Consider the following 13210-nt stretch of genomic DNA (forward strand, 5'->3'; position numbering starts at 1 on the left):
AATCCACCTAATTTAATGTGAACGGTTCATTTGTTTTGACTATAGTTCCAACGAAATTTTAGGTGATTAAATTTACAGAATTTGTAATTTTTTGTTTTTTGTTTTCAAATATATTTAATTTTGAATTTTAAATATTTTTATAAATTTTAATTTCTTATTAAAATTTTACACAATAATATTATTATTAATACGTAGTAGTGCTACAATATTATATAATCAGAAGCTAATATCATCAATAAAAATTATCAAAATGGTAGATCAAATTAAAGTTTGAGTATTAATTTAGGAGTATAAATTTAAGTCCCTAAAACATTTTTTAATTAATGTCACGTGTCAAGTTTTTAGAATTATACATAGAAAAAATAGAATACTTTAAATACTTATTTTGGTAAAAACAAAAATAAGTTTAAATACTTATTTAAATAAAACTTTGTTTTAAATACTTAAATGAGAAAAACAATATATTTTAGATACTAATTTATAATATAAGCCAACTAAATACTTGACAGTCATGATACTCCTTCAAACAAACTACCAACAAAAGTATCATAATTTTAAGGCTTAATACTAAAATAAGTGTTCAAACTATGCCTCTTTTTCCAAATAGGTGCCTAAATTATTTATTAACTCATCCAGATGCCTAACGTTACAAACGCTACCCATTTAGTGCCCGGACCTTCAATGGTGTTAATTCATCCGTTAAGTGACACATGTCACAACTTGGTAATTTAAAAAAAATTATTTAAAATTAAAAAATTCAAATTATATATATATTTTTAAAAGGAAAACACAAATTTTGAAGTAACCCCAAAACTTTGAAAACCTTCATTTCAACCCCTAAACCCACATCTGTAGCTACCTTTTACCATCGACAAAGCTCTACCCAACCTCCCTTCCCCCCGACAACCAAAACCCCCATGAAATCGTGACCGATCGACGATGAATCAATGTTTTATACTCTACGAACCCTAGGATGAAAATCGCGATCCCAAGTAATTTTGACGACCAATCGACAGAAACTACGACGGTGTATGAGTAAGAGGATGACAGGGACTTTTTCGGTGGTGGTGATCGTGGTTGGAAAGGGTGGCGGAGGTGGATTATGGTAAGGATTTGGGTTTTTTGGGTTGTTTTATAATATAAGAAAAGTTATTTTTTATAAATATTGTTGAGTTAATCGATCGATGGAAGCGGCCAAGAGGGGGGTGAATTGGCAATTAAAATTTTGGTGGAAGCTTTTGCAGAAAATTGAAAGTAATTGCACAGCGGTTTAGAGTGGTCAACTTTCTCAATCAAAGTCTACGTCCACTACCTTAGCTATCCACACTAAGGATTTTCCAAAAAATTCACTAATTTGTTCTTTCTTTTGAGGCCAAAGAGATAACCTTACAACTCCCTCAAGAATATACCCCAATTCTTGAGAACACTCTTTCTTAAAGAGAAGATTACAAATTTGCAAACTTACAAGGAAATCCTCACAAGGTAGAATGTTTGCACAATTCTAGAACAAAGAAAAGAACACTAAAAAATGAATACAATTGAGTACAAGTAGTGTTCTTGAAAGCAAAATGAATATTGAATGAAAAATAGGCTTGAAATGCTCAAACTTGAGGTTTGATGCTTTCTCTTTGATTCTCTCTTGATTCTAGTTGATTGTTGTTTCTTGTTTTTGATCAATGGCTTCTAAGCTTGTTTAAATACACCTTCTATGTTTAAGTGTGAAAACAATTAATATTAGTGGCTGGGAGCGTCTCATGCATCGATGCATACTCTAGGTGCATCGGTGCATCAAGTGTAAAATTCAAATATTTTGATCATTAGACTCTCAGTGCATCAGTGCACTAAGAGTGCAACGATGCATAAAATGCATTCGATGTTTTGAAATAGCCTGAGTGCATCGATGCATGGTCTTGTGCATCGATGCATCAAATGCACTAAGTGCATCGATGCATAAAATGAATTCGATGTTCAATTAATTCCATGGTGCATCGGTGCATCACTTTGAAAATTTTATTTTAGGCTTGATTTTGGTTCAAAATACTTTGTGAAAATTGTTTCAAAAATAGTTTAAGTATAAAACACAATTTTACACATTTAGTAAGGTTTGAAATGATCTTGAAAGACTTGGAGTAATAATTTGATATTCGATTAATTGAATTGAATATACTTTAGAAAATCATTTGAAAAATCTTAAAATTCATTTAAACTTAGTTTGTTATATCGAAATATCAAATTGTTTTCAACAATCTCCCCCTTTTTGATATAACAAAACTCTTGAGTAATTTTAAGATTTTCTTTGAAAATAAGTTTTGAAATCAATTTTGAAATTACTCCCCCTTACTATAACACTTCTCCCCTTAAAAACTTTTAACACTTAACACTTCTCCCCCTTTTTGTTAAATAAAAAAGTCTCAAAAACTGAGTGAAAGAAGGCTTTGAAAAACATAGCCAATTTATTAAACATTTTAATTGAATATAGCTTAAGCTGCTAAGATCAAAGATCAAACGAGAGGCTAGCCATTAGTGTTCATAATCAATATTCAAATCAAATGTGAAATGGTAAATTGGTCATAATGCAACTAAGATGTCAATAATGCAAAACTTAATAAACATGAAGCTTATAAATATCAAACCAAATAAATAAAAAGTTCAAACATCCAACAATAGTTAAACAATTCAAAAATAGCAAAATGTTTTAACAATCCAAGTTTTAAGTTTTAATTCCAAATACAATCAAAATAAAATAAGTCTAGTCATCCATAGAAGGATCGGGAGGCGGAGAAGGAAATCGGGCTTGCATCTCAAGAGAGAGAGCATCCATGCGTGCAAGCATCACCCTTTGAAACTCCATCTGACGAGCTTCCAAAGTGTCTACGCGTTGATTTCTTGCTTCGTGAGTAGCAGTCAAGTGGGATTCGATGGAAGCATACCGTAGATCAAATGTCTCCTAAAACGAACGAAAATATGGAGGCATTTGATCCTCTTGTGGAGCTGGTTCCGGTGCAGGCTCGTCATCGGGTACGTGATCATCGATGTCTTATATAAGCTGTTGAAATTCAGGATCATCGTCAGTAGCCGGAGCCGGAGGAGGAGGAGCACGAGAGGAGCTAGGAGCAACTCGTGAGGAACTAGCTCCCGGAGTTTGCTTACCGGGTCTAAAAACCCATTGACCGGTTACCTCGTCTTGTTTCCAATCCGCTTTCTTCAAGGATGTGAGATTGATTGGGTTTTGGAGAGGAATATGATTGTCAAGAGAGACATCCAGACTGAGTTTGATACAACCATAAACAAATGTTTCAACATGTTTGGACGGGATCATGTTTACGGTATCGACTAGTACACTAAAGATAATATGTGGAAGATTTATTTTGATCTTATTCTTAATACAATACATCCACCATAAATCCCTAGCACGAAGAGTGGAGTACCTACCCGCGGATGGTCGAAACCACCACGAGATCATTAAATGAAGAAAACGATCGTGATGAGATCGAATGGTACTAACACTAGCGTTTGGGAGATATGGATATTCCACAGTTTTTTTTCGTCATATACACCATTGTCATCTTACCCAAATTTTGAAGCTATAATTGCGGAATCAATAAGAATATATTGTCCTAAAAGGTAGGATCTAATTCCTATAATTCCACATTGAGTTTCATTTTGAATACAGACCGCATTAGAATAGAAAATGCGGACTAATTGATGAAAGATGACAGGTCTAAGAGAAAACAGTTTATCAAACTTTCATGTTCTAAGAATCGGGAGGTATTCAAATTTAAAGTCTAATATGACTTGTAGAGATTGAATACGTTCTTCCCTAATTCTATAAGATTGAAAAGAATCCATGTACCTATGGTACAATTCTTCTCTCCGACGTTCATGCATATTAAAACATGTACTAATTATGGTCTTTTGAGGATTGTTTGGGTTTTGTGGTGGAGGAATGGGAGGACGATTTTGGTTTGACTGACTCGAAGAGGACCTAGGACGTTTGGGATTTGACATGATTTAAAGATCAGAAAAAAAAAAGAAAGAAATAGATAACCTGCAAATTGAAAAACATGTAGGCACAATAATCAATCCCAAAACTCAATTGAGTCCTCAATAATCAAGGTTCTCTAAAACAATCCTAATGGTCAAAGTTTTGAAAACTATTTGAAAATATCATTGGAAATATTGCAATACATATAGTTTTCATAAAAACATTATAATAAAGTCAAAAACATCAATGATTTTCGAAAATATTTTTTTTTATTTCGAATTTCAAAGAAAATTTTGAAAAATTGTGTGTTTTTGATGAAATTTGTTGTAAAATCTAGTTTAGAATCATCATATAACCAATGCCCGATATAATGTTCATCCTAGAACTAATCAAAACTAGCCCTAAGATCGAAAATTAATAAAATGAGTTTTTAGAAAAGTTTACCTTGAAATTTCAGATTGAGAGTGATGTATTGATGTTTTGCACGAATTAATGATTGAAGCAGGATTAGGAGTTGAAAAGCTCGAAGATTCCGATAAAAACCAAGGTTTTGGAGCAATTTTGAGAGTAGGAAAGAGAGAGGAGGCGAACGGCTAAGAGAGTTTAGTTTTAGGTTTTGAAACAAATGAGAAAATAAGTCTTTTTAACCTAAAACCCGACGGATGCATCGATGCATGCCCCTGTGCATCGATGCACATTCAAGGCGTGCATCGGTGCATCACCAAGATGAATCGATGCACATTCAAAGTGATGCATCGATGCACTGTTAAGTGAATCGATGCATTAAGCACAAAAATGTCAAAAATCTGTTTTAAACACTCAAAATGCTAAATTAATTAGCTCTAGTGGTTTTGGTAACTCATATATTGAAAATTAATCATGTTCAATCAATCAAATTATTCCTTAAACTACATTTGAACATAAAATTAATTTTCACCAAATAACATAAACTCCCCCTAACTAATAGCATAGAATGCAATAAAAAATTATTATTATAAGCATTTTTCATTTATTCTTAAAAGTGCTAAAATTATTTTAAACACTAAGTGAAGATAGGTTAGTTAAACCTAATTTTCTCCTAAGTGTCCAAAATCTTTCCTTGTCTAAAGGCTTTGTAAAAATATCCGCTAATTGGTGCAAAGTATCAACAAATTTTAGAACTACATCTTCCTTAGTGACATGGTCTCTAATGAAGAGATGTCTTATTTCAATGTCCTTAGTTCTAGAGTGTTGGATGGGATTTTAGTGAGACAAAAAACACTAGTATTGTCACACTTGATAGGAATGATACCTACTTCAATTCCATAATCAAAAAGTTGTTGTTTCATCCATAAAACTTGTGCACAACAACTACCGACTGAAATATATTCCGCTTCAGTGGTAGATAATGCAACACAATTTTGTTTCTTTGAAAACCAAGAAATCAACATATTTCCAAGGAATTGGCAAGTATCGGAGATGCTTTTCCTATCTAATTTGCATCCTCCATAATCTGCATCAGAAAAGGCATGCAAGCTAAAGCTAGAGTCTCTAGGATACCAAAGTCCTAAACTAGGAGTGTCCTTAAGGTATCTAAAGATTCTCTTAACAACTAGTAAATGTGATTCCTTAGGGAATGATTAAAATCTAGCAAATAAGCAAACACTAAACATAATATACGGTCTACTTGCAGTTAGATAAAGCAAAGAACCAATCATTGACCTATATAATTTAACATCCACACATTTACCTCCTTCATCCAAGTCAAGCTTTGTAGAAGAGCTCATTGGAGTGTCATGAGGTTTCCCATTTTCTAGTCCAAACTTTTTGAGCATACTTTGACGTATTTAGCTTGATTGATGAAGATGCCATCTTTTCTTTACTTGATTTGGAGTCCCAATAAAAATGAGAGCTCCCCCATCATGCTCATCTCGAATTCGCTTAGAAAATTCTTGGCAAAGAACATCATTAGTAGAACCAAATATTATATCATCAACATAAATTTGAACTACTAATAAATCTTTACCTTTATGCTTTAAAAACAATGTAGTGTCAACCTTCCCTTTTGAAAAACCTTTTTCAATTAAAAAGTTTGATAATCTTTCATACCAAGCTCTAGGAGCTTGTTTTAAACCATAAAGTGCTTTTGACAATTTAAAAACATGATCCAGAAATTTTGAATCTTCAAAACCTGGAGGTTGTTCCACATACACTTCTTCTTTAATAAAACCATTTAAAAATGCACTTTAACATCCATTTGATATAATTTAAATTCATGAAAACATGCAAATGCTAATAACATTCTAATTGCTTCCATCCTAGCTACGGGAACGTATGTTTCATCATAGTCTATGCCCTCTTCTTGAGTATACCCTTGAGCAACAAGTCTAGCATTGTTTCTCACTATATTACCACTCTCATCAAGCTTATTCCTAAATACCCATCTAGTACCTACAATAGATTTATTACTAGGCCTTACAACTAGTGTCCAAACTTTACTTCTCTCAAATTGATTTAACTCTTCTTGCATATCCATAATCCAATGTTCATCATTTAATGCTTCTTTAATATTCTTAGGCTCTATGCATGAGATAAATGCAACACAATTACAAATATTTCTAAGAGAAGATCGAGTTGTTACCCCTTTTGATGGATCACCTATGATTTCACCATCCTTGACATAGTTGTACTCTATTGGGTAAGATACTTCCCTTTCTTCAATGGTTGGATTTCTGAGAGGATCATGAGTTTCCTCATCTTTCATTTCTTCCTTTGATGATGATTCTCCAACGTCATGTCTAACGTCATTTGCATTTATAATACCTATATCATCATTCAAACAAGAATCCTTCCTCGGAAGGAGATTATCATAAAAAACAACATGTATAGACTCTTCTACAACTAAAGTTCTTTTATTAAATACTCGATAAGCTTTAGAACTTAAGGAATAACCCAGAAAAATTCATTCATCACTTTTAGCATCAAATTTGCTAAGATTGTCTTTACCGTTGTTTAAAACAAAACATTTACATCCAAAATGATGAAAATAACTAATGTTAGGCTTTTTATTTTTAAAAAGTTCATATGGAGTTTTCTTCAAAATAGGCCTAATCATTACTCGATTAATAACATAACAAGCAGTATTTGTGGCTTTTGCCCAAAAATATTTTGGCAAATTATTTTCACAAAGCACGGTTCTAGCCATTTCTTCTAAAGTTTGATTTTTCCTTTCAACAACTCTATTTTGTTGAGGGATTCTTGGTGCTGAAAAATTATGACTAATAGCGTTAGAATTACAAAATTCAGTAAATCCAAGATTTTCAAATTCAGTTCCATGATCACTCCTAACACTAGTATAGATTAACCTTTTTCGTTTTGGATTACTTTTGAAAACGTGATGAATTTTTCAAATGCTTCATCTTTAGTACTCAAGAATAGAACCCAAGTATATCTAGAATAGTCATCTACCAAGGCAAATGCATATTGTTTTCCACCCAAGCTAGTAGTTCTAGATGGCCCAAAAAGATCTAAATGGATCAATTGCAATACTCTACTAGTTGATACATCATTAATGGATTTAAAAGAAACTCACTTTTGTTTTCCTTTAGCACAAGCATCACATATTTTATCATTATCAAATTTCAGTTTAGGCAGCCCTCTTACTAAGTCTCATTAAATTAACCGTTGCAAAACACTCATACTAGTATGTCCTAGTCTCCTATGCCATAACCAACTATCATGCTCATCCTTAACAACTAGGCATAAATTAGTCATATCAATAGAGTCTAAATACACCATGTATATGTTTCCTATTCTATGACCAACAAGCATAATTCGATTAGATGCAATGTCAATAACTTTACAATCATTGGTTTCAAATATGACATTGAATCCTTTATCACATAATTGATTAATACTTAAAAGATTATGCTTTAATCCATTCATATATAAAACATTCTTAATTTGTATGGAAGAGGTATTACCTATAGTGCCTATACCTTCAATGTGACCTTTTGAGTTATCACCAAAAGTCAATTCTCCTCCATTTTTGGCGTTAAGCTCAATAAACTGACTTTTGTCCCCGGTTATGTGTCTCGAGCATCCACTATCAAGGTACCATGAATTTGAATTTGTTTCCCGTGCCTTATAGCAATGCTTTTTTTCCTACAAACATAGATTAATTTCTAATTTTTGGTACCCAAATTCTTTTGGGTCCATATTCATTAGTTTCCAAAATCCTAGTCCCCTTAGGTATCTATTTGTGTAGGATATCTTTATCTTTAGTAGTAATGAGTCCTTTAGGAACCCATATACTTCTAACGATTTTTCCATTAGAGGTTCTTCGGGGACCTCTATGATTGTAGTTTTTAAAACTTTTTCTAACAAAGTTGGATTTTGAATTTTCTCCTTTTTCAAAACGTTTTGTTCCAACTTTATCAAAAGAAGCTTTAAGATCATCAATTTTCTTTTGATGATCATCATTGACCTTTGAAAGTAAATTTTGAAAATCCGAATTTTTCTTTTCAAACTCTTCTAGTTTGATTTGCAAATCTTTGATTTTACTTTCAAGATCGTTGTTGGTTTTGGAAATGAGTTTATTTTCATTTTTCAATTTTGAAACATCATTTTTATATTTTAAAAACAATTTCTCATAATCCGAAGCCAACCCATTATATTCCTCTAATAGCTCATCATAAGATAAATCATCAAATTCAGATGAGTTAGAGGTTACCTTAGAATCTTCCCCGAATGCCATCAAGCACAAGTTTGCTACTTCTTGTTCCTTTTCATCGGAACCTTCATCATCGCTCCATGTAGCCACATGAGCCTTGTGCTTATTTTTTGATTGACCCATTCTCTTCAATTGTGGACAATCATATTTGACATGCCCCGGCTTTTTGCATTCATAGCAAATGATTTGGTCTTTCTCTTTTGGTTCATTTTTTAGGCCTTCATTTCGTTTGAATTTTCTTCCTCGGTAAGGTCTCATCATTTTTCTGAACTGTTTGGCAAACAATTCCATTTCCTCGTCATCGTCATCTTCATCCGAATCACTCTTTTTTTGTGTGGATTTGAGAGCAACTCCAATGTTTTTCTTCTTCTCCTTCTCCTTTGGTGTCTCTTCAATCTTATCGTGGTCCACCTCATCTTCAAGCATCATTTCATGAGTGAGGAGGAAACCGATTAGCTCTTCAAGAGTTAAGGACTTTAGGTTCTTAGCCTCAATGATTGCAGTCTTCTTGGATTGCCATGATTTTGGAAGTGAGTAAACTAACTTCCTCACAAGCTTTTCGTTTAGAATGATCTCTCCATATGATTTGAGACCATTGATAATCGTTTAGAATATATCCGTCATAGCTTTGATATCTTCATTTGGTTTCATCCTGAAATTTTCATAGCTATGTGTTAGAAGACTAATTTTAGATTCTTTTACCTTATCGGTGCCTTCATGAGTGACTTGTAGTTTATCCCATATTTCTTTGGCGGTTGTATAAGATGAAACTCTTCCATATTCATCTGGTCCAAGAGAACAAAATATGATATGGATGGTTTTGGAGTTGAGTTGGAACATTCTTGTCTCTCCTTCACTACACAATCTTGGATGAGTGAGAGGCTTGATATATCCGACTTCTACAACATTTCTTGCTCCCATGTCACTGGCTTGAATGAAATACATCATCCTATTCTTCCAATAGGCATGGTTGGCTCCATTGAAGAAAGGAGGCTTGTTGAAAGGCATCGAATTGAGACCAGAGTCGACGTTTGAAGTGGAGGCTATTGATGACTTTGATTATCGATGTAACTCTTCCTGAATCGACTCAAGAGGCGATTAAACTTTCAAATAAGTTAGGCTCTGATACCAATTGTTGAGTTAATCGATCGATGGAAGCGGTCAAGAGGGGGGTGAATTGGCAATTAAAATTTTGGTGGAAGCTTTTGCAGAAAATTGAAAGTAATTGCACAGCGATTTAGAGTGGTTCGACTTTCTCAATCAAAGTCTACGTCCACTACCTTAGCTATCCACACTAAGAAAGATAACCTTACAACTCCCTCAAGAATATACCCAAATTCTTGAGAACACTCTTTATCAAAGAGAAGATTACAAATTTGCAAACTTACAAGGAAATCCTCACAAGGTAGAATGTTTGCACAATTCTAGAACAAAGAAAAGAACACTAAAAAATGAATACAATTGAGTACAAGTAGTGTTCTTGAAAGCAAAATGTATATTGAATGAAAAATAGGCTTGAAATGCTCAAACTTAAGGTTTGATGCTTTCTCTTTGATTCTCTCTTGATTCTAGTTGATTGTTGTTTCTTGTTTTTGATCAATGACTTCTAAGCTTGTTTAAATACACCTTCAAATGATTATGAACGTTGGAGATGCTTAGTGGAGTTAATAGAGCCGTTTAAGTGTGAAAATAATTAATATTAGTGGTTAGGAGCGTCTCATGCATCGATGCATACCCTAGGTGCATCGGTGCATCAAGTGTAAAATTTAAATATTTTGACCGTTAGACTCTCAGTGCATCGGTGCACTAAGAGTGCATCGATGTATAAAATGCATTCGATGTTTTGAAATAGCCTGAGTACATCGATGCATGGTCTTGTGCATCAATGCATTAAATGCACTAAGTGCATCGATGCATAGTATGTGCATCGTTGCATAAAATGCATTCGATGTTCAATTAATTCCATGGTGCATCGATGCATGGATTGGTGCATCGGTGCATCACTTTGAAAATTTGATTTTAGGCTTGATTTTGGTTCAAAATACTTTGTGAAAATTGTTTCAAAAATAATTTAAGTATAAAACATAATTTTACACATTTAGTAAGGTTTGAAATGATCTTGAAAGACTTGGAGTAATAATTTGATATTAGATTAATTGAATCGAATATACTTTAGAAAATCATTTATAAAATCTTAAAATTCATTTAAACTTAGTTTGTTATATCGAAATATCAAAATGTTTTCAACAAATATCATAATAGTTTTAATAGTTTTTAAAAAAAATAAGTTTAAAAATCGCTAGATTGTGACACGTGTCACTTAATGGGGGAAATTAACAACATTAACGGCTCGAGCACCTAAATGGGTAACGTTTGTAACGTTAAGCACCTGGATTAGTCAAAAATAGTTTAGGCACCTATTTAGAAAAACCGGTATAGTTTAGGCACTTATTTTAATATTAAGCCTAATTTTAAATTAATCTTAAAATTTATTTAGCAAATAAAGTGGGATTAAAACAATTACAAATTATAAAAATCCATAATTTTTTCAATATATAGTACAAAACGACAACGTTTTGTTTACCATCTTAATATATATATCCTATGGATATCAGCTAACAAAAGATTAAGTAGTTCATTTGGTGTCTGCTCAACATGACTATCTAGCTCAGTTGGTAGAGTACAAGGTTTTTAATCTTGAGGTCGTGGGATTGAGTTCCACGGAGGGCATTTTATAATTCAGAGGTCTTTTACGGAAGCTGCTTTCAACTGGTGGGGTAACCTACTATCTTACCTCCCCTTACCTCATTAGACATTAGATATGAGAACAAGGGACATCTATTTTTTTGGTGTCTGCTCAACCCAGAGCATCCTTTCAGTTCGCATGGAAGCTAGGTGTGCCATCTGATCAGCGCAACAATTTCCTTCCCTCTAGGTATGTCGAACTTCCTTAGCACATCCTTCTTTTACCATTTTTTACAGTCATAAGAATTTCATTTTTCATGTTAGTCGATCCACCTCATTGTATCGCTTCGACTGCCCATCGAGCATCTACTTTGACAACCAAGTTTGTCGCTCCCAAGGCTTTCGCAAGGTTCAATCCTTCTCTTATACCCCAGATTTTGACCATGGCGATCGTTGTTTTGCTAAGATTTGCCATAAACTCGTGCACCCATTTTCCATTTTCATCTCTTATCAGACCACCTACGGTAGTCGTACCCGTGCTTACTCTGTAAGCCCCGTCTGAGTTCAAGATCCAGTGTCCACTTGGTGGTTTTCTCCATTTTACTCATTTAGGTTCACATTTAATCCTCTATTTTATGTTGTTTCTTTGCTTTGGTGATTTCTTTTGCCATATTGTTGTTGTAGTTTATCAACTAAATTGTGTTGGGATTATTGTTTTTAAATATTGCTTCGTTTCTGGTTTTCCATAAGCTTTATATGATTGTAGAAAATTGAGTTCCCCTCCCTATTCCATCTTTGGTCATTTTTTTCAATCGACAATTCCATCTCACACATTCTTCAAAAACCCTAGATTCGAAGCTCATATCTTGACTTCTCACTTCGGTCTTCGTTACTTTGCACTCTCTCAATATGTGTTCAATCGATTCGATAACTCCTTGGTAATTTTTACACTGGTTTTCTTGAGTCATCTTCTTTTTGACCCGTATTTCGTTTGTGTTTAGTCTATTCAGAATAGTGAACCAGATAAACTTTTATTCTTTCAGTAGTATTAACTTTCCAAATCCAACTCAGATCCTTATCTGTTGGCTCGAAAGACTTGCGTTCACTATTGCTTTATATGTTGATTTTACTGAAAAGTTTCCATCTTTAGCAAAACCCCAAAGAATTTTGTATTCATAATTTATAGTTTCCATTCCTGGTAGAGGTACACTTCTAATTTGATTAAACTGATCTTCGGGTAGTAAGCTCTTCAACGCAAGAAGATTCCATGATCGATTGTCATTTATAAACTCAGCTACTTTGGTGTCATCTTCCTCTCTTCCTGGGACTTTATGCCTTAAAGTAGTGTCATCTATCCACCAATCCTTCCAAAACTTAGTATTTTCTCCTGACCTAATTTGGTGTTTACAACCTTTTCTTATAAAGTCCTTGGTATTCATGATGCCTCTCCAAGTAGCATAACAGTTTCCTTGAAAAAAAAATCCAAATTTTTTTTCCCTTTCGATATTTTTCTTTGAAGATTTTACACCAAAGATTATATTTCTCTTCGATCATCATTCAGCCATTTTTAGCTAGGGCTAAGTTCATATCTTTTGTCTTTCTTAACCCAATTCCAGCTGTATATTCGGGTCTGTACACAGTGTCCCAGTTAACAAGGTTCTTATGATCATAATTTGTACTTCCTCCCTATAAGAAATTGTGGTTCAATTTATCCAATATGTTGTATGTTGAAAACAGGGAGCATAACAGTTTGCATGGTATGAATGGGTGTAGCAACAATCATGGCTTGAATCGGTGTTTTACGACTTGCTAATGATATAACCTTACCT

The sequence above is a fragment of the Hibiscus syriacus genome, unplaced genomic scaffold (genome assembly GCF_006381635.1).
Source record: "Hibiscus syriacus cultivar Baekdansim isolate YM2019G1 unplaced genomic scaffold, ASM638163v2 tig00002237_pilon, whole genome shotgun sequence".
Classification (NCBI taxonomy): domain Eukaryota; kingdom Viridiplantae; phylum Streptophyta; class Magnoliopsida; order Malvales; family Malvaceae; genus Hibiscus; species Hibiscus syriacus.